We start from the raw sequence: 23,712 nt of genomic DNA, 5'->3' as shown, positions 1-23,712 counted from the left end.
TGTAACAGTACCAAGAGGCAGGAAATTCTAGGACACAGAGAAAGCAATTTCAAGAAACAGCAATGTATCTCTAAATCAGGATGATCCATAATTTGAAGAACTTGAATGTGATGGTCCCTATTCACATTCTGCCCTTCTTGCAGTCGAGAGAGCTATCTACTTAATTGTGCAAGTGGTTGTTGAAAAACAAACTAGAATTCTTTTTAAATCTACATTGATTGAAGTTTCATATTTCCAAAGAAAAAGCAGTTAGTCGATCCAAACTGGGAATAAGATTTAATGCAAATTGAATATGGTTGTGGCTAAATTCTATGATACAAAACTAAATTCCAAAAGAAATTTATTTGGACAAAAGAAAGAAAAGGAACTCTTGAAAATGCAAAATACTTGACTAGAAAACAAAATTAAGTGATTTAAATGGAGAAGACAGTGAATATTATGAATGACAGTTTCACCTGTACATTATGTAGCATAAGTGATGCACCATCAATGACTCACTCTGAGACGTAAGGCGAGATATCAGCTTTTATTGACTGGAAGAAGGAACAAACAGTGAGTGACCACCATTGTAACGTTCTCCTTCGGGTGTAACGAACGCCGAATTTAACGTCCGGATAAACCACAGTTAATAAGAACCAGATCGCAGTAAGATTAACCATTTACTGTTCACTCTTCACATTAACATATGGTGAAAACTGTTGATAAAACAATACAAGATTGATACAGTATTTGTTCCTTTACTTCTAACAGGATCGGCATTAACATCTTAGTTCAATATATCGATTATCTATTAACTTACAGCGTTGCTCTCACTGTGATTTCTCATGCCTGCAAAACTACTTCTGCTCAGGTGAGCCTCGTGGAAAGCCCCCACCCTCGCGCTAATTTCAAACCGGTATTTTCCCACAAGACGCGGCGAAACCGGATGTGACGTCATCGCATGCCGATATATTTTACATGCAATGAATATACTTTAAACACTTCTAATTCTAACTAGAAAATACTATTGAATGAATTACTAAGCGAAAATATTATAAACTAAATAACTGTCGTAAAGACAGCACACTCCCCGCTTGACCTTCGTAAGGTCACAATGAGCAGAGTACAAAACTTAGTCTCTTAATCAGTCATTGGGTAGAAGTAGAATAACTTCTGTAACTGGCCTTTGGTAAATTTTCACATTGCCTTGGTCGGTAGTCTTCAATTCGATCTTCCTGACATGTCCATCCCCGCTAGGGAATGTAGCAGTGATTCTGGCCGTTGGCCAGCTGTTGCGAGTGATCTGCTTGTCCCTGAGCAGGACTAAGTCTCCAACTTGAAGATTCCTGCGGGGTTCTGTCCACTTTCGTCTCTGTTGCAACGAGGGTAGATATTTCTGTCTCCAGCGGGACCAGAACTGATTTGCCAGAGCCTGGACTTGTCTCCATTGCTTTGTGTACAAATTCTTGTCTGAGAAGTCTCCTGGTAGAGGAGGTGCTCCTGCCTTCTGCGTAAGGAGCGTTGATGGCGAAAGTATAAAGGGGTTTTCTGGGTCAGAAGACACAGGTAGGAATGATTGTGCGTTTATAATGGCTGTGACCTCTGCCATTAGGGTGCACAGTACCTCGTGGGCCAATCGGGTGTGTTGCTGCATCTCAGGTTTCCTTTTCCGGGTTTTCCGTAAGGACGTGAACCGTTTGACTGCCTGCTCCTTGTTATCTGGTGAGCGCTGGCATGGTTCTCTGATAGGCAATGGGGCAACCCCATTATTTGCTTCATCTCTGAAGACCTTGGTGTCTTTGGTTTTTAAAGAAATGGTATCTTGAGCTGATTGTGCAAGTTTGTTGTCATACTTCGTTTGAGCGAAGACTGACTGGCCCAGCGACTCGTCGCTTGCCTCGCGCTTGTTAACGCCTTGTTGTGCTTCCTTGATGCACGGGACACTCGGGCAGGGTTGAAAGGTTGAATGGCGGCCACTCTCTAGCACATTGGTCTTGAGTGTGTTAACCATCGGTTTGTGTACGTCTTCAGGGCACACCCTTCCTATCACCACCCAACCTAGATCCAAGCGTTGTGCAAAGGGGGCGTCGTGTGGTCCATTGACCTGCTGCCTAACCTTGTGTACCCGGATAACATCTCTTCCTAATAACAGGAGTATTTCCGCTTTCGGATCCAGTTCTGGGATGTGTTTGGCGATGTGGTGGAGATGCGGCTGGTGTAGCACCGCACTTGGTGTCGGGATCTCAGCGCAGTTATTCATGATTTCATTACACTCTAAGAGCGGAGGGAGACAGATGACGACTTTACCATCCAGGGACTCGATCTGGATGCCTTCTGCCTTCCTTCCTTGGGTTTCCATGTTGCCTGAGCAAGTTTTGAGGTAGTATGGGAACCGCTCACTCTCAATGTTGAACAATTTAAAGAACTCTGGACTGACTAGTGAACGATTGCTCTGATCGTCCAGAATTACATAGGCTTTGATGGCCTTGTCTTTGGCTCCTTTAGGGTACACCTTAGTGAGGCAGATCTTGGAACAAGAACGACTTGACTGAGCTTGACCGCAAACTTCTGTACAGTTCGTGCTGACAGCTATTGACCTAGAGTGAGCCTCTCCCTCCCCGCCGTCCTGTTGTGGGGGTGAAGGAGCGCTCTCGGTTTGCGGTGACAGGTCGGGATGCATGGCCTCGACGTGATCTGGGCTATCACATTCCGGACACTTCACGGCGATCGTACACTCTCTGGCGAGGTGAGAGGTTGAGGAACAGCATCTAAAACATATTCTTTTCTCCTTGAGAAGAGCCGTCCTCTCTTCAAGGGGTTTTTCCCTAAACATTCTGCATGCTTTCAGGGGGTGAGGTTTGTTATGCAATGGGCAATACTTGCCAGGGTCGTTGTTAGTTGTAAGGGCTTCGGTCTTGAGCACTGACACGGGTTTATCAATGTTGAAAACATTCGAAGAGGATCTACCTGGCTTGGTGTAAATTGAACTGCTTCCTGGACCCACGAGGCTAGGGTCGTTTCGCCTCTTCGCCTCCTTGCACACAAACCTAGTGAGGTGCTTAAAGGGAGGAAATCGACCACCGTGCTCTTCCTTGTACTCTGAGGCAACAGTCAGCCACTTGTCCTGCAGCCCAAATGGAAGTTTGTCCACAATTGGTCTAATCCCGGATGGAGTATCTAGGTATACTAGACCAGCTGAATAGCCATCTTCTTTGGCGCCTTGGATCTCCATGAGTAAATCTCCGAATTCTCTTAACTTAAAGTGATCTTTGGCTGACACCTTAGGAAAGTTTTCCAGACGTCGATATAGCGCCGCTTCAATAATGTCGGGGGCCCCATATCTCTCCCAAAGTCTCTCCCACGCTTCGCTTAAGGCTAGCTCGGGTTTGTTGATGTACACTGAACGCATGCGTCTCACCTGATCGCGTGATTCTTTCCCCAGCCATTTCGCCATAAGGTCCAACCTTTGGGTTGCACTGAGCTGGACCCCGTCGATCACGTTGGTGAATGTGGAGTGCCAAGCACGGTAATTTTCGGGTTTATCGTCAAACTGGTACAGTCCCGAAGTGACGAGATCCCGTCGTGCTAAATACTGCAGCGTGGGATCGGCTGCAAGCGGCATGCGGGCTGGAGAAGTACGTTGGCGCCTATATGACTGAGAATGCACGTTTCTCATGGAATTTGCCATCCTGGATTCAACCTCCGCGTCTCTTCGCATCGAACTTTGTAACTTTGGTGTCAAAGAATATCGGTTGTCAGCTCTTTCATTCTTGACTTCATTGCGGAGCCGCGAGGGTAAATTCTCTTCCTCGTAGCTGGGGAAGTTATCGAATAGGTATGGAGAGGGGAGACGAGCCTGCCTGTCTGCTTGATATTGTACATAGTCGCTCGTGCGTTCCAGTCTGGTCCTTTCTAAAGCAGAACTTGTTTCGGTCAGATCATGCGACCCTTCAGCTTCTTCTATGTACTCTGCTTCCACCATGGCAGCTTCTTCTTCTCTTTCTCGCTGCAGCACTTGCAACTCTGTCGATATTTTTGTCATTTCCAACTGGGTTTCGGCTTCTCTGGCGGCCTCTTCTCTTTGTCTGGCAGCCTCTTCGGCTTCTCTGGCGGCCCTTTCTTTCTGGATTTCGGCTTCTCTGGCGGCCCTTTCTTTCTGGATTTCGGCTTCTCTGGCAGCCTCTTCTCTTTGTCTGGCGGCCCTTTCGGCTTCTCTGGCGGCCTTTTCTTTCTGGATTTCGACTTCTCTGGTGGCCTGTTTCATTTTCAAAACTGCTTCTTGTTTGGCGTAATGCAGTCGCACCTTGGCGGCTTCTGCCTTGGCTCTTGCCTGTGTGGACTTACTTGATGTCATTCTACTGCCCTTGTCGCTGGGCGCCATCGACTTGATCCCGGATCGAGCTGACATTGCAGCACTTGGAACACCTGATAACGCCCGGGTGGGCTTACTTGATGTCGGTTTACTGCCCCTGTCGCTGGGCGGCGTCGACTTGATGCTGGATTGGGCTGACATTGCAGCACTTGAAACACCTGATAATGCCGCTTTTTCACTGTAACGTTCTCCTTCGGGTGTAACGAACGCCGAATTTAACGTCCGGATAAACCACAGTTAATAAGAACCAGATCGCAGTAAGATTAACCATTTACTGTTCACTCTTCACATTAACATATGGTGAAAAAGCGTTGCTCTCACTATGATTTCTCATGCCTGCAAAACTGCTTGTGCTCAGGTGAGCCTCGTGGAAAGCCCCCACCCTCGCACTAATTTCAAACCGGTATTTTCCCACAAGACGCGGCGAAACCGGATGTGACGTCATCGCATGCCGATATATTTTACATGCAATGAATATACTTTAAACACTTCTAATTCTAACTAGAAAATACTATTGAATGAATTACTAAGCGAAAATATTATAAACTAAATAACTGTCATAAAGACAGCACAACCATACTACATCCTGGAGACTGAGGAGCCGGGCTCAGGCCTTGATCGCCTTTATACAGGGGTCTGTGGGAGGAGCCACAGGAGCAGTCAGCAGGGGACGTGTCCAGACAGGTATATGTAGTTCACCACAATGTATACTAAAAAGTGCAAAGGCTGTTGAATTTATAAACAAACTTAGATAATCTATATATTTTGATTGTTACTTAACATATATATATTTGAATTTTTCCAATGTGAAATGGAAAAAGAAATAACTGACTTTAAAACTTTGGCATAATTTAGGAACAGAAGCATTTCCTAAACACTCAATGGTCTTTAATCAATGAATGTCATACATTCCAACCAGTGAATTACGAGCCAAAACTCATAGTAGATGGTTGCCTGTCTGACTGGAATCCTGTGACTAGTCCTGTGCAACAGGGATCAGTGCTAGGTCCATTGTTGTTTGTCATCTATATCAATCATCTGAATGCTAATGTGATAAACTGGATCTGCAAATTTGCAATTGTCACCAAGATTAGGGGCATTGTGGATAATGAGGAAGGCTATCCAAGCTTGTAAGATGATCTTGACCAGCTGGAAAATATAGGCTGAAAAATGGCAGATGGAATTTAATGCAGACAATTGTGAAGTGTTGTGCTTTTGGGAGGTCTAACCAGGGTAGGATGTACATGGTAAGCAATCAGACACAAAGGAGTGCAGTAGAACAGCGGGATTTGGGAATATAGATCTATAGCTCCTTGAAAGTGTTGTCACAGGTAAACAGACATAAAGAGATCTTTTGGCATGTTGGCCTTCATAAATCAAAGTTTTATGTACGGGAGTTGGGATGTGAGGTTGAAGTTGTGTAAGACATTGGTAGTCCTAATTTGGAGTATTGTGTGCAGTTCAGGACACCTACTGGAAAGATATTAATAGGACTGAAAGAGTGCAGAGAAAATTTACAAGGATATTGCTGGGACTCGAGGACCTGAGATATCAGGAAAGGTTGAATAGGTTAGAGGATTATTCCCTGGAGCATTGGAGAGGGAAAATTTGATAGTGGTACACAAAATTATGAGGGATATTGACAGGGCAAATGCAAGCAGTCTTTTTCCACTGCTGTCAGGTGAGACTACAATGAGAGGTCATGGTTTAAGGGTGAAAGGTGGAATGTTTAAGGGAACATAAGGAGGAGCTTCTTCACTAAAGGGTAGTGAGAACTGCCAGTGGTAGTGTTGATATGGGTTCATTTTCAATAATTTTGATGGATTGATATGGTATGCAGAGATATGGTTTGGGTACAGTCTGAATAAACTAGGCAACATGAGAGTTTGGCATAGACTAGATGGACTGAAGGGCCTGTTTCTGCGCTGGAGTGTGCTATAACCTGTTGACTATACAACCATGTTAAGGTGCTGGGACTACCCTGAAAAGAATGATTAGGGGAGGGAAGAGAAGATTAGTTGGCATTTCCATTCAACTCTCACTAACCAGTAATCCTAACATGATAAAGTCTGCAGATATTGGAAATCCAAGCAACACACTCAAAATGCTGGAGGAACTCAGCAGGTCAGGCAGAGTCCTTTCTTCAGTCCTGATTAAGGGTCTCAGCCCTGAATGTCAACTCCTTACTCATTTCCATAGATGCGGCCTGGCTTGCCAAGTTCTTCCAGCATTTTGTGTGCATAACTAGTAATCTTATTTGGATGTGATGTATAGGCAAAGATCAGGCTTTGGGTTTACTGCCTCAACAACACTGATCAAAATAACTGTATTAACAAAGTACATACTGTACGTCACCATATACAACCCTGAGATTCATTTTCGTGTGGGCATACTCAATAAATCCATAATAGAATAATAACCATTATAGAATCAACAAAAGACTGCACCAACTGGGCATTCAATCAGTGTGCAAAATGCAACAAACTGTGAAAATACAAAAAGAAAGAAAGAATAATAATAAATAAATAAGCAATGAATATCCTTGAAAGTGAGGTCAGAGGTTGTGGGAATATTTCAGTGATGGGGCAAATGAAGTTGAGTGAAGTTATGCCCTTTAGTTTAAAAGCCTGATGGCTGAAGGTTAATAACTGTTCCTGAAACTGGTGGTGTGCACCCTGAGGCTCCTGTTCCTTCTTCCAGATGGCAGCAGTGAGAAGAGAATGGTCTGAGTGCTAGGGATCCCTGGTGATGATGGGGCTTTCCTCGACAGTGGAGGTGGACTGGGCCGTATCCACTCAAAAAGCGACTTGCATTTCAGGCTCACGGATGAACAATGGTAAATCCAGCATGAAGCACCAAGTAGTTCCTGCTTGGGTAACCAAATTTTAATAAGTTTATGCCTTCAGATGAAACTGGCAGTAATCATGTGATAAAAAATAGAAACTAAAGGGTTTCAGTTTTTAAAAACCTACAAAGCAAGAGCGAAAATGAAAAAAATCCTGCAGTATACAAGCAAATTCAATCACAGAATTGTAATTTCATCAGAAGTTAAATATTAGTGAGCTACATTTGGTACTGTTAAAACCATTGTTTTCTGACGTAGCTAATTTATGTGATGTGGATTCAGATACTAGTTTATAAAAATAAGCTGAAAGACAGTCAGGCTGATTTGCTTTAAACATTAAGTGAGAAAGCAATGTATTCCCTGGCAATGAGATATTTAAGACTTGTTTAAGAAATGTAAATAACCCAGTTAAGTGTTTGAGGATGGTGGGGGGGGGGGGGGGCAGCAGAGCAGGAGGGTAGGGTCTACGATTGTTGTTTTTTGTGTGTGTATAACATACATGTACTTTTTTTTAAATAATCAAAGAGAGCCATTTGAATTCTGACGATCCTGAATTGTTACATTTTTCATTTTGTGTTAGGTATCAAACATTCCAGAAGACATGGAATATGGACACCAAGCTCAATCCAAACCATTATTTAGCTGAACGTGTTGTTGCAATCCCAGGAGCTCAACTCTTTCAGCAATTTCTGCCAATGTGGCTGTTCTATCTCTCACATTTGTTTTTATTATTTTCCACAGTAATGTCTCCAAATCAGTGACAGTTAGTTCCAAAGTCATTTCTGCCTGGCAGATTTATGTCCACCAGGAACCAAATTAAAATGATTGAGATGCTGTTCACTTGTGAGCCAAGAGGAATGACTTAAATTTACTTTTTCCAGACTGAGTACACACAGATCCCTAAAGTAAATGCCACAAGGCCCAATTCATGCCTATCATGACTTGAAAACACTAATAAGCTTGATTAAAGTTCCAGCATACATGATTTTAATGGAACATAAACACATTTAACCTGGAGTGTAACAGTAAGATCAATTTATTTAGCAGTTAAAAGCGTATTGATTGAGGATAACCAGAAAGAATGGCCAAGTGTTAATTATGCTGCCGACAAGCACTGAACAATAATGCTTTGGCTGGTCAGGTGTATTTTATTTACATATCTTTTTGGTATATTTTCAGGTGATGTGCTTTAAAATAGATCATTTTAATTTAGTTATGCAGTTGCTATGTAACCTGTTGAGTCTATTCGAAGCACTGTAGTGAGATGCACTCGAAATGAAAAGATGCTTCCACTTCCCAATTAACAGAATCATTCCCTTTCAACTAAAATGAATGTTATTGAAACCAATTAATGTGGACTGGAAAATCTCTCATTAATGAGGGGAGTGTGGGTGAGTAAACAGCAATGAAAAGATGAAATTAGAGAAGAGCCTCTCTTGTTGGCCTGGAATAATTACACGCTTAGTTGACTAATTGTCTGGTAAAAAGCACTGGAGTGATAGTAACAGATTGCCACATTCATTAGGCTGCAAAAGGCCACCTGCTGTAGGGCCTCATTTGCCTCCAGTCTTTATACGTGTGTTTATCCCTAGGGGTTGATATTAGGACATAACATTAGCTGTGAAAAGCAAAGCAGCTTGCCAATATGCTGCAATATTGTGTCCTTTATGCAAAATACAGGAGCTTAATATGTCAACTGTAATGAATAAAACAAACAGTAATAACTCAGTATGTAACAAAAGTGACCTCATAATATGACATTATAGTTTCATTTGGTGCAGAGATGAATCATTCTGCAAACTAAACTTCCTTGAGTTTCAAAGGCAGCCAAGCTGAAGAATTTCACAAAATACCACATCAAACTAAATGTTCGGCTCTGCTTTCGTTATATATATATATTTAATTAGATTTTATATCTGAGTCAAACTGTAATGCAGCAGAACACATGCATAAAATAACAATCATTTTGATTCAATCAAATAACTGCACAAGTTTCCACCTTGTAGGAGCTGTGCCCCCACCTGTCTGATTGATCCAATTGTAATTCCAATTGACAAAATTGTTGTCTTTCTGAGTTAAACTCAGTTCTGTTGTCTGCTTCATAAGATAATGATGGATTCTTGTGATAAATAGGAGTTTAGATTTGATGCTCTTGTCAAGCAGAAACGAAGGAGAGCAATTCCATATGACACATCAACACTATTTCATATCTCCAAAATTTGCTTTATTGTTATGGTGCTAATTTCAGCAAAATAAATCCCATAATCACCCCATAGATTTTGCTTCATTTTGCATTTTATCTGAATGTTTTCTTGTATTCTTCATTTCCTGCTGAAGTTACAGATTGAACCATTTCAATTAGACTGACATACACAACAATCCTATCATAATGGATTTAGCTTTTTTAATTACATTCAATGCTATTGAACCAGTTTAACAATACCTTCACCTGCTCATTATTCTTATCTTACAAATAATCTCCAGCATGCCCAAGAGTGCCACACAGGCCATGTATATTAAAATATTCTCTCCATGGGGATGTTGTTCATGCTATCATTCATGGAGCACATAAAGAAAACTGAATTATAACATTTTGAACACAACAGTAAATATCAATTAACCATTCACAAACTGAGAGCTCTGAAGCTTTCAGTAGTAAGGATATTAAAGCCACCTTAACTGTTAATTGTTTATTTACAGGAACATTTCATTTCTCCAAGAACTTCTAATAAATACTCACAGGATTGAATACAACAGAAACAGATTGCCAAGGCTCCCTTGTGTGAACTGGAAGCAAGCAAACGTTACTCTTCTTCAGTATAGGAACAAACAAATGCGCCTGCTGAAACCTCTCAATCTATTCTTTAGTACCTGGAAAACCCTTTGTATTCCAGAAATGTTTCTGAAGGTTAGGACAAAACCTTAATTTTTGTATTACTTCTGACCAATGATTAAAATAATGAATTATGGCCCTAACAATTTCAAAATGGTTTATCAGTGGATTTTTACACTATTTAAGTATTTATTTCCTTCATAAAACTCCAATTTCTATTCTAAATCAAACATTCTACAAGTTGACATTTTGTAGAAAGCATTCATCTAAAATACATAAAATCTGCATGTATGAAAAAACAAGTAACTTTCTTAACTGCAGTTCATATACTCACAAGTAAAATCACACCCTAATCTAACAATTTATTAATATTTGCTACTATGAATGCATGGTCTGTAGAGTAGAGGCTGGTGGTGTTGACGCATCTACACTGGACTTCAAGGTAAGTGGCCACAGGTTCGAAACTGGCTGGCTCCTTACACGCTTTTCATCTGTGCTGGGTTGAATGGCGAGCCAGCAATTCAGCCTCATAAAAAAACAGACAAATGCTAAAGAGGTTGCCATCATTTGTGTCACAAGACATGAAAAGAAACAACAATTATAGATCTGAAAGTTCTGTTTCAAGTAATATGACAAAAGGTTTTAGATAGTGAATATCCTTTGGTTTTTTGAAAATGCTTTATGGTTGCAAATAATTGTACTGCGACTCTGTGCCATTGCTGATGCCAGTGTATCTCAGTGCAGCTGAGGTAATCTACTGCTTCTTCTAATCTTGAAAACATAAGTAATTAAACATTTTTCTTGGAATTAGAAAACATAGTCCTGACCTTTAGCAATGTTAATCACTTCTATGAAACATCATTTCTAAGAAGCAAGGAATGGACAAAGACAGACAAACCAAATACATCTCTACAAACAGGGTAACAACTCAAGAATTCTCAGAACAGATGCAATTTATGTCACTTGTCTACTCTCTTGGTTACAGATCTGGAACCAGTTGAGAAGTAAGTTTTCTATCTGTGAAAAACAAAAAATGTTTTACAGTCTTTTAATTGTATTGCCTTTCTTTCACTATACAAAACCTGAAAATATTAAACACAAGGAGGTACAAAAAAGTAGATAGAATCAAAACAGGAAATGCTAGACAAACTCAGAGTGTCAGTTCTGACCCTTTATCAGAACAAGAAGGAAGAAAGAAAATTTTAATTTGACTTTTTAATACCTCTTGTCTCGTTCCAACAAAAAGACTTCATCCTGAAATTTTATTTTTATTATTATATATTGCACTGGAAATGAAAATGGAGTTAATGTCTCAGGCCAGACTATGCATCAAAACTTTAGATCTTTTGGATCCTTTCTATTGTGCAGTAAGCAGCCTACCCTCTCTCAAATTCTATGCCCCGGCTAATGAGATTTACTTCTCAACTGCATGAATTTGCGACCACATTTGTGAATCCTTAGGCTTGTCCGTCAAGAATCCTCTTTTTCTCAATATTCACTACATATTCTCCATTCTTTGTGTATGGCCTTCCCTTACTCATTCTTCCAAGTGTTTAACCTTGCATTTAGAATCAGAATCAGGCTTATTATCACTGGCATGTGACGTGAAATTTGCTAACTTAGCAGCAGCAGTTCAATGCAATACATAACCTAGCAGAAAGAGAGAGAAAAAAAATAAAATAAAACATAATAAATAAACAAGTACATCAATTACTTATATTGAATAGATTATTAAAAATGTGCAAAAACAGAAATACTGCATATTAAGAAAGTGAGATAGTGTCCAAAGCTTCAAAGTTTATTTAGGAATCGGATGGCAGAGTGTGTACCTTCAGGCTTCTGTATCTCCTACCTGATGGTAGCACTGAGAAAAGGGCATGCCCTGGGTGCTGAACATCCTTAATAATGGATGCTGCCTTTCTGAGACACTGCTCTCTAAAGATGTCCTGGGTACTTTGTAGGTTCGTGCACAAGATGGAGCAGACTAGATTTACAACCTTCTGCAGCTTCTTTCAGTACTGTGCAATTGCACCCCATACCAGACAGTGATGCAGCCTGCCATAATGCTCTCCGTGGTACAACTGTAGAAGGATTAAGTTCCATATGCCACTGCTCTGCCTATTTACCAATTTATCAATATGATCCTGTAATTTATAATCAAAAAGGGTACATTGTTCAGAACACATTCTATTTCAAGCTAAACTTGCACATTTCAAATTCAAAGAAACAGAAGCAAAACAGCCATTCAAAACTAATATACCACCATGGATCCAACAATTAAACCCAATGATTTTCAAGTAACCCTGGAAGGAATGGATATTCCTCTAACAAATCTGAACACATGCTCATCCTTACATAAACAGAAGATTTAAGGAAATTTTCTACTTTAATATTACAGTGATTTCTGTCAAATAGCGGCCAACTGGTTTCATGATTTAAAATGAGATTTTAATTTTTGATTCTGCTTTGTTAAAGTCAAGGTTATGCATGAGAATATGTATGCAAAGGTGCAATGAAAATATTACTTGGAGCAGCATCACAGGCACATAACATAATTCACAAGAAAAACACAACTTTTTACAAGAATTATTTTGTTTGAATATTTTATTTCTTAAACCCTGTGCCATTCTACGAAGAATCAAAATGCAAAGAACTGAACATCTATTGCATCAAGTACCATAGTCCCTTTAGCATCTATGTCTAGATTTCAGCTTTAACTACCGTGCAAAAAATATGATGTACAGATTGATGCCTGTGATACAGCCACCTGATTTGCCTTTTTAATGAAAAAAGTGTTACTGCCTTGTTGAAAGAATAGCCAGGTCAATGGAAAAAAAAGAAAAAGACTAGCGTTTTTATTGTGCTTTTCAAAACCTCAAGACTTTACTACCAGGGCAATAACATAATTCAGCATGATCATCAATCATTGCAAGAAAAAGCATCCCATCCACATTCCCAGACATCTTTATCTATTTTCCAGCAAATTCAATCAAACAAATTGATCATTAACTATATAAGTGAGACCAGAAGAAATAACAAAATGCTAATACATTCATTATATCCAACAATGGTCCAAAAATGGAGAATGAAGTTGGATAGCAATGACAAATAATCAGAGTCAGGATCTCTAATTAACCCATGCATGCTATCAAGAACTATTAAACACACTACTCATTACATACCTGTGGTACCCAGTATTATAACAGTCGGGCATTTGTTGAAATCATTTCACACAGAATAGAGAGAATATGTTTGACCCATTCACCCTCCCTTCTTTAGAGTGACTGCCCACTACAGAACAGAATTAAAGAAGAAACAGGAGCTGATTGCCAATTTCTACTCTGCGAATGGACTCACTGCTAAGAGCAGCCACAACTCCACAACATCATGAGCTAAAGGACTTGGATAAATTTCACATTGCTCTCATCAACTGTCCCACTCTGAACTTTGAATAATGTCAAACACCCTTCATTGTTTAGTTGAGCATTTTGCTTAGTTTCTTTACATCACTATAAATTTATGTTGCAATTAAGTAATTCACTTTCAATTATTTTATTTGGATCCATTTCTATTGTTCTTAAATATCTCTGATTATCTGTTAAAACAGTAAAATATGCCTTTGATAGAAGGCAGCAGGTGGAGATAGACCTCAGCTCTCATTGCTAATTGTGATCCTCCCTGCCTTCTAGGAAGAGTCGCAGAATTAAGGCACTTAACACAGTCCATCCTGGGAATTCACAGCAGGTAACTGTATAATTCAGCATGATCAGAAACCAAAATGCAAATCAGGGAGGTGATTATGGGATCAAATCACATGGTAACAATCCATCCCATTAAGTTCTGCAACTTTTAAAGGGTAAGTATCAATCCTTTGTGATCACTACAAAGTTATTTGTATGCAGCCATTGACCACAATGTTATGAGATAGGAGGCCCAAGCAGATGAGGTGGAATGTAATACAAAGGTTAGGGACAGCTCAATCACAGAGGTAGAGGTGAGTAATGAAGAAGAATGAGAGGAGTTATGGCCCAAAGACTTCACACTGCCACATAAAGTTCGATGTTCTGACAGGCAAGGTCAAGGTCAGTCAATATATTATCAAATCCCATCTCCCATCAACTGTACTGAGGGCCTTGCAAACTGTTCCATGTAATAGAAGTTTATCACTCACCAGTCAAATATCACTTGGATTCAGAACTCACTAGTTCAATGCAACATGTGTTTGTCATTATCATCATGACATGCTCATGATTTGGCTCAAACCGTTCTAAGCAAAAGTGTGCCTGCAATCACAACGACCCTAAAAACCTCTCAAGCTCCACTGAAAACGAGTGAAAGCTCCACTCACAGTAGAGAAAATCAATGTTCAGCAGGACTTCACAACCAAGTCTGTTTCAAATCAATTAACAACTCTGAAAGCAAATGATCCTTTCAAATACTGCAGATAAGATAAAGAAGGTTGTGAATACAGTAGGTCTTAATGTTGGATTCTTAATACATGGCATTGATAAATTCTGGTAACAAATTAGTGATTCACAAGTATTGGTACGACGGTATGTTTCTTCCCTTCTGTCGGCTTACGCAAACAAAACACTTACTACCGACATCCCAAACCAATGACCGATGTTAGACACACTAAGATACCAAATATGTTCAGAAATACACATCACACCAGTAATTGAAGGAAAAGTAGCATCCTGAGTACATTAATAGCAAATTCATTGAACCTCAAACTCCAGGCCTGGTATTAGAAATACACATGAAAGAATGAACACATATGGGTCTCAATCAAAACGGATTCTAATTAAGTAGAATAGACGAGAAAGGCTGAAAAGTCTGTTTTTCTTCCAAAGTGTTAAAGACTTTGCAGTTTCCAGCATTTGCTTTTTTTGGCACAATATATCTGAAAATTGTATAACAAGTTCACAATAAGTTATTATGAACACAAATTCCTGTGTTGCACAAAACAACCGAATATTTTATAAATAAGGCAGCACTATTGAAAAGGTGGTGAACAAGTTTGAAACATTGCATCACACACAAAGGCTAGAGGAATTCAGCAGGATAGGTCGGCATCTATGGAAAAAGTTGACATTTCGGGCCAGGGCCCTTCATCAGGACTGGAAAGGAAGGGGAAAGAAGTCAAAAGAAGTTAGGGGTGAGAGGAAGGAGTACAAGCTAGAAGGCGATAGCTGAAGCTAGGTGGGTGGGGGAAGTTCTTTACTTCATCTCTCCCCCTCTCCTGATTTTCACCTATCATCTATCACCTTGTACTTCTTGCTCCCTTCCCCAAACTTCTTACTCTGACTTTTCATCTCTTTTTCCTTTCCTCATGAAGGGCCTCAACCCAGAACATTGATTGTTTACTCTTTTCCATAGATGTTGCCCGGCCTGCTGAGTTCCTCCAGCATTTCATGTGCGTTGCTTGGATTTCCAGCATCTGCAGATTCTCTCAAGTTTGAAAATTGCTTAAATTTGGAATTTGATATATTTTAAGGGGAAGTTTGCCTTTTAATGAGTTAAAGTGAAAGATAATAATTGCAAAACTGCTAAGAACTTTCTTCTTTGGGCAATTCATTCATGGCTCAAATGAAGACCAAAATAGCTGTATAGTTATAAATGTTTCCAGAATTTCCAGATCATATCTAGACCTTTACCACATGCTACTTCATTAAATACTTGGTTTACACAGGTGATTTTCTCAATGAGGCTTCTCTAAATATCAAATAGCTAAAAATATTCTGCAAATGTTTTAAGTTTACTTTTATTGATTTTAGTAGTTGGCACTAATTATGATATTAAAGGAAGCAAGACAGAACACATTGTTCAATATAAGAAGCAATATTAATCTCAATAAATACAAGATAATCCAGCAGTCACCTAATTTCCTGGTGTAATTAAAAACATTCTTCCATCAAACTAAAATTAGGATGAGAATTCAAATAGACAAATAAAAGCTTATTTGGGCAAATTAAAGTCAGAAACACTTTTGATTTCTTTCCCCAGATAACCAATAATTTTATCTTCGGAGCACCTATATATTTAATCCTATCTTTTGTAAATAAGGGCACCAAATTTTCAGAAATATTTCATATTTATCTCTTAAATTATAAGTAATTTATTCAAGTGGATGATTTCCAAGTAACTGCAATAGCCTTTTTGGCTACTGCCAGTGCACTTTTTATGAATTCTTTATGAAAGAAATAAATATATATATACTAAAGCTATTATGAACTCCATGGAGCCTGTGGGGGTCTTCCGATATCCAGGCACTCTTTCTTTTTTCTTCTCTCTTTTTTTTCTCTTTCTACAGGGATATGTTAGGGGGGAGTGGTTAAGGGGAGGGGGGAAGGGTTGATAATATTCTTTTAATAATTTTTTTCCTTTTGTAATCTATTTGAAAATTCAGTAAAAAAAATTATTTAAAAAAGAAACACTTTTGATTAAGTACGCGATGCTTCTTACGTTGTACATTCAATAATTTGTCTGAATTTTTGAGGTTTAATGCCTTTAATTGATCTACTTTCTTATAAGAACAAATGTTTCCATTCCTCATCCTTTGGCATAGCTTTCATTATTATGCACAGGAAATAATCAATGCTGGAACTAGTAATGAGAAACCAAAGACAAAAACCAGCTGAATGAAGCTTCAGTGACAAATTGAACAAAAATAGCAATCTGGCAGTAATTACATGAACAAGATCATGAAATAGTCAGCTGTGAGGTGGTTATTTTAATTCATCAACCAGTCAGATCTCAATTTGTGCCAATTATTTGAATGTTTTTGATACTCTATCTTGCTTTTTCTGGTTCTGCTTTGTTTGAACCTTTGTGTCTTGTTTGACTGGAAGAGACCACAGACAATATGGATAAGTGAGAACATCTCCATCTCACTGACTATCAACACAGACGCACCTCAAGGATGTGTGCTTAGCCCACTGCTCTACACTCTGCACTCATGACTGACACAAAGGAGATTTGAGGAGATTTGAATCGTCACCAAAAACTCTTACAAATTTTTATAGATATATAGTGGAGAGTATTCTTACTGGTTGCATCACAGCCTGGTATGGAGCCTCCAATGTACAGGATTTCGGGAGACTGCAAAGAGATGCTGACTCAGCCTGCTCCATCATGGGCACAACCCTCTCCATCATCAAGAACTACTTCAAAAAGCAGTGCCTCAAAAAGGCAGTACCCAACCTTAAGGACCCTCACTATTTGGGACATGCACTCTTCTCGTAACTACCATGAGGGACAAAGTACAGGAGCCTGAAGACCCATACCTAACCATTCATTAACAGCTTCTTCCCCTTTGCCGTCAAATTTCTGAACGGTCTATGAACACTATCTCGTTATTACACTTCATGCACTATTAATTTATTTTGTAATTTATAGTTATTTTATGTCTTTGCACTGTACTGCTGCTTAAAACAACAAATCTCATGTAATATAAAATAGTGATAATAAATCTGATTCTGAATTATGCTATTTTGCCTGCGTGGATTAATTAGAATTTAATTTGTATATCCTCATAAATTCCTCTGTAAGATCATCTTAGCTATTTCCTTTTTTTTGGACAGGCAAGTTCAGCATCTCTCTGTCCAACTGCATACAAAGAGTTCCAACTCTTGCAGCTCCAACTTCACTAGCAGATGTAGGTGAATGTCTTTCCTTTCTCTGTGACTGTCACTAGACAAAATTTTTATAATCTGAATACTCAAACTAAAAATATTATTTTAAATACGACAGATTATGTTCTTCCAAACAGGTTGTAAAATCTCAGTCAAATCATTACTGAAAAACGCAGGTTGAGAATAATCAGCATACTGACACAAGCCGGAATCATAGTGGTCAGACCTCAGTTGCAAAAAAGGTCATGATCCTTGTAAAATCCTCAAGAGTTCCATTACGTTTAATGTAGGAGTCCCAGCTTATCTTAGTTCAGTTACTGTAAATCAGAAATAAAATGGAAGTGTGAAAGGGTCATTTTGAAGATCTTTATGGTCCATAATTTAGTGCTGGTGGAGAACAAAGGAATTCCACACCCCCCCCCCCACAAAATATACATGAATGCAAGCAGAAAGTAACCAGAAAAAGAATGTGACAGAGAACCAAAGTCAAGCACACAATTACAATGATATTAAAGATTCTAAAATGCATGGGGAAAATGTAAAGCGACAAAAACAAGCAATCAGAAGGCTGAACCACCACTGTTGCTAGTCTGCCTGTCAGTGAAAGTTAAAACAACGACTGCATCCTGCTCAATGATTTTCAAATGTGTTTATATGATAGAGGTTTTGAAAGATCTTCAAATACATTGAAAGAATTAGAAAGAAAACTTAAAAGTAATCACTAAAAACACAGCCCCAAACTTCATGTTTAAAACAAATTGCTCTGAAGGACATTGACTTTGTTTCATTCTCCTCGTAAGAGTTAATCTACAGGGTGATCTAAACACGGCTGCTTTTATTGTAAAAGGTTGATGAACCATGCACAGAAATATTTAACATTACATTATCAGAATAATATAACACAGGGGATCATTGCAGGTCCCTGTATTGTTGTATGATACAGTATATAAAAGACCAAAATTAATTTATTATCCAATACAATGCCAAATACATAGCAAATGTATTCTAATGTGGTAGAAACATTCTACTTAGTCAATTGTGAAAGTAGCATGAAAGCTGGAAATTCTTCTATTTCTTAGAATACCTTAATTTTCTCAATTGATCCCTGACTCATGTGCAATCTTGTTAAAACCATTACACATCCATATAAAACAGTGTGCTGTCTTTGAATGTTTCACTTCCTAGCTGACTGATACAACATGAAGAAAATCTGAGAAATCGCGTTTGACATAGATTCACACAAAATGGAAGTCCTGTGTTTAAATCATTTCTGCAATATTTGTCTTCATGAACAGTTCATATTTTTTTCTTATTGATGTATGTACAAGAGCCATAAGATAATAGCCAGCAGCAAAGAATGATGTTCATGAACAGTGCCTGCTCTCTTTATGCAACTACCCTTTTGGATATAGTGTCTATCCCCAAAGTAGAACTAAAATGCAAAGGTTATTAGCTAAGAAAATGGTCCAAGCAAAATGGTTTATCTGCTTATTTAAACAGAAAATAATCTTATTCAGTCATATTCTGTCGGTATTTCTACATACTATATATTTTTGGCCATTTGTGGCAATAAATGTTACAGATATGATCGCCTAAAGCACAGTAGTAACTTCCACTTTCTAACATATACCTTCATTCAAATTTTGAACCAATGAAGACCAAGCACATAAAATCAGTAAATGCATAGCATTCAAAAAAGTGTATTTAAAGGGAAAATCATGTTCAGAAAATTAACTATACATAAAGAGAACATGGACTATGTTGCAAATATATTATTATATACAAACAAAATACACCATTTTCATAATTTCATAAGGGAGAAATGGTTTCGTTTCTCTCTGCATCAATGTGAAGATAACAATATAGACCTAATTCAGTACAATGTGTGCCTTGAAGGGAATTTCAAGGAATTTCAATACACCTCATGTTCTTCCTCCTAATCAAGATCATATATGATCAATTTGATTGTATATATGATGTAGATATAATATTGATGATATATTGTATTTCAATGTAATATACTGTATGATTATTTCCATCCATCACAAGGAAGGCCTTTCTTGCTGTTGAAGCATTGAGCACATCTACAAGGAACACTGCCACAAGAAAGCAGCATCATTCATCAAGTGCCAGCAAGGATAAGGATGGTATAGTGTGTTGGTAAGTTGGCGTATAAAGTGTGAAATTAGGAAGTTTAAAGCAGATTGTTATTGAGATGGAGTAAGACGTAGAATGTTGCAGGATAAAATAATCTGGAGTGCTTGTCAAGGTGTCTCCATATTTAAGCCAGACCATGCTTGATTTGGATACAAAGCAAAGGAAATTAATTCAATTGATTTACATAATAAGAGGTTTTGATGTACAAGGAGAGGTTCAGCAGGTTCACTGAGAAGCTACTGCAATGTATTGACAAGGGCATAATGTGTTAACATTAAAAATTATGAGGTGAGCAAGCTAAGGCTTTTCTCATTGGTGTGCAAGAGGATGAGAGCTCACTTGATAGAGGTATACAAGACAATAAGAGGCATAGATAAAATGGATAACCAGAGACATTTTCCCAGGGCCGAAATGGCTAATACAAGAACGTAAGGTAACAGGAGGATAGTACATGGGAGATGTCAGAGGTATGTTTCTTTTTTACAAAGAACGGTGGGTGGTGGAACATCGTGCCATGGATAGTGGTAGAGGCAGGTACATTAGGAGCATTTAAAAAAACTCTTAAATAGGCACATGGATGATTAAAAATAGAGGGCTATGTAGGAGGGAAGGGTTAGATTGATCTTAGAGTAGGTTTAAAGGTCGGCACAACACCATGGGCTGAAGGGTCTGAACTAGCTGGAATGTTCGAATTAACATTGCATCCTGCAGTGCAGGTTACCAAGCTAACTGCTCACTCAAGGATGACAGCAGTTTTTTTTCTTACTTATACACATCCAGATGAAAGTCAAAAAAATTTTTTACAACCTTAAATAGAGAGAGTCCTGTGGATGGCTGCGAGTCTTTCAGATGTTAGAAGGTAAGCCAGAGTACCCAGCTCCTCGAAAACTTTTGGAGGTGAGTTGTTTATGCTGCAAACTCAAAGACATCTGCAAATGCTGGAATCCAGAGAAAAAATAAACTGCCGCAGGATGTACAGTTGCAACCTGAAATATCAATTTCTCCACACACTGAGTTCCCCCAGCAGTTTGTTCTTTGCTTGTTCTTGGTGAGTCCATTTCGGCTTCTGATGCATCACCACTCAGGCTGTTGCAAGCAGGAATGGTGATGCTCATACCACTGAAAGTGACAGGTGCAAGTGCGGGGTAGTGAACCTCCTTTTGCTTAAGATGGAGTATATTAATTCAGTGATGCTATGTTGATTTGTTTTAAATATTGATTAAATGGTATTGTCTTATTGGTTTCCTCACACATTAAATACAAACTTAGCTTCCAAGTACAGAAAGTAATAAGATCATCTGAAACATTAAATCTTTTCCGACATCCTCAAACACTTCCTGACCTATTGAATATTTTCAGCATTCATGTTTAAATGTGATGGCAAATGGACTATCGGTCTTTTTGAGAAGAAGAGGAAAAGTCCCTGTTAGCCAGGTTACGACATCACAGAACTGCTGTGTTGCCGTGCTTACGATGATGGCTTAAAGTTTTAATCCCTTCACTTAAGGCAGACAGTGCAGTAGTTGTTCATGAAATTGATCCTAGGTGTGACAGATCATCCTATGGAGTAACGCTAACACTATAGTTCTATACTCTCGGGAATCAGAAGAATGTAATGTATATGATTTTGAGGAGGTTAGGTGGTATATGTGCTGTTTCCCCGATGGGTTGTCAGATATGGGATGCATTTTTTCAGGAAAAGGGACACCACAAAGACTACGATGTCAGACTGAGATGAAGTCTCACAGAGAGTTGCAAATCTTTGAATTTATCTGCCCCAGAAAGCTGCAGTGGCTGAGCGATAAACACTATTCAAGATTAAATTTTACGCGACAGTAAAATCAAACACGGGAATCAGGCACAGAAATTCAAATTGAGGTCAGCCACCAACTTACTGAGTGGCCAAACAAACTTATGGGCCACATATTCTGGATTGTAGGGAGTTTACCTTATGAGTATAGGCTGAGTGTACTTGGCTTTTTCTCCTTGGAGTGACGGAGGATTAGAGGTGACCTGATAGAGGTGTATAAAATGATGAGGGACATTGATCGGTTAGCCAGAGGCCATTTCCCAGGGCTGAAATGGCAAACATGAGAGGACATAGTTTTAAGGTGCTTGGAAATGGGTACCAAGCGGATGTCAAGGGTAAGTTTTTCACACAGTGGTAAGTACGTAGAATGTACTGCCGGTGGCGGTGGTAGAAGTGGATGCAATAGAGCCTCTTAGATAGGTACATGGAGCTTTGAAAAATAGAGGGCTATGTGCTAGGGAAATTCTAGGCAGTTTCTAGAGTAAGTTACATGGTTGGCATAACATTGTGGGCCGAAGAGCCTGTAATGTGCTGTAAATTTTTATATGTCCTGCCCCTTTCTTCCAATGAATAAAGATATGCAAAACTGTGTGCTGGAACAGACATTATATGTCATCCAATACTCTACCATAATTTTTAACCATGTTTAGACCTCAACTGCCAAAGGATAGTGATATCATGCTGTCTTGGTGCACCTGTACAGTTATACACTTTTCAGAATGAAAAGAGAAATGATGAGCTAGATGCAAACTTTCCCAAAGAAGTGTATAGACACAGAAGTGGCATTTAATGTTGCTTCATCCGTGCCGATAAACAGAGCATTAAGCAAACACATGCAAATCTAAATATGGAAACTAGCCATTTAATGTTAAGTAACATAAGTAAAGTGAAGTTCAAGTTTTTGTACTCATTATAATTGAGAAAACTAATACATAATGTTACAAAGGGTACAGCCCTCAATCTAAAATAAGTTACAAGTCATTCTAAGCCAGCAGGGAATGCGCTTGGCCACTTTCAGCTTTCATGGGTTAATTAGTAGTCAACTGAGAGATCTGATGATAAAACTGATTAGCAATTATGCTGCTTTAGATCAATGACAAGGCAATGAAATAGAAGCTAATTCAGTTGCACTGTCTCATGGGTGCAAGTGTGCCATCTAAGTATCACTTCATGATACCATAATATAGTCCCTTCTGCTAACTAATCAATGTTCCTTCAAATTATTTTTTAATTATTCCTGTTGGATTAATTCTGCAAGCTACGCATCTACATTTACCTGCTCAAATCACTATATTTACTTTCTAAATTGTATTCTTATTTACCATTTCCAAAGTGATTAAAGCAAACCAATCAAATTAATTCCAATTCCTCATCTTTTAACATGTATTGCGTATCTTTTTCTGAAACTAAAGCTCTTAGTAATTCAAACAGATATGATAATTTATTTAAACATTTTATATTTTTTCTGAATGGTGTCAAATGTTTAATTATGTTATCAACAAATCAGTTACTGAATTCCACTTATTCATGGAAATACATTCGATTCACTTGAGCAGGAAATAAATTAGTCCCATTCAAGTTGTACACTGTTTGAATGCCTTAATTAGCAAAGGTAGCTCTGAAATGAATTAAGCCATTTGTTAGCCGGACTTGGTATTTTCCAAGCATCTCATTTGATTCTTCACTAAATAGTTGAGCTTTAAATTGATGCAACTAATCTCATGCTATAGGCTGACCAGAGATTTACATTTAATGAGGCGCCCCACTGCTTTGCGTCTTTTTCTGGCTGAAACTTTGTAAAACAGGATAATGAGAGACAGTGTGAGCACACCTTGAACTCATAATTAGGTTATCTAGGCAGCTAGAAATACAAAATAAATCGTTATTAAGATTAAGGTATTTCTAATCATACCAACAATCCTCATACTAGGCAAGACAGGTGACAATTACTTTTTGGGGGGAATTAAATGAAATAGAGATTTTATTTATCTCACATAATCATATATACCATTTTATTTTATTCAGTCTGATCTTTCAAAACATTTTTCTTGTTTGCTTTGATTTAACACAAGATAATTTAAA

The sequence above is a fragment of the Hypanus sabinus genome, chromosome 2 (assembly GCF_030144855.1).
Source record: "Hypanus sabinus isolate sHypSab1 chromosome 2, sHypSab1.hap1, whole genome shotgun sequence".
Classification (NCBI taxonomy): Eukaryota; Metazoa; Chordata; class Chondrichthyes; order Myliobatiformes; family Dasyatidae; genus Hypanus; species Hypanus sabinus.
Note: the sequence above shows the minus strand (reverse complement) of the source record.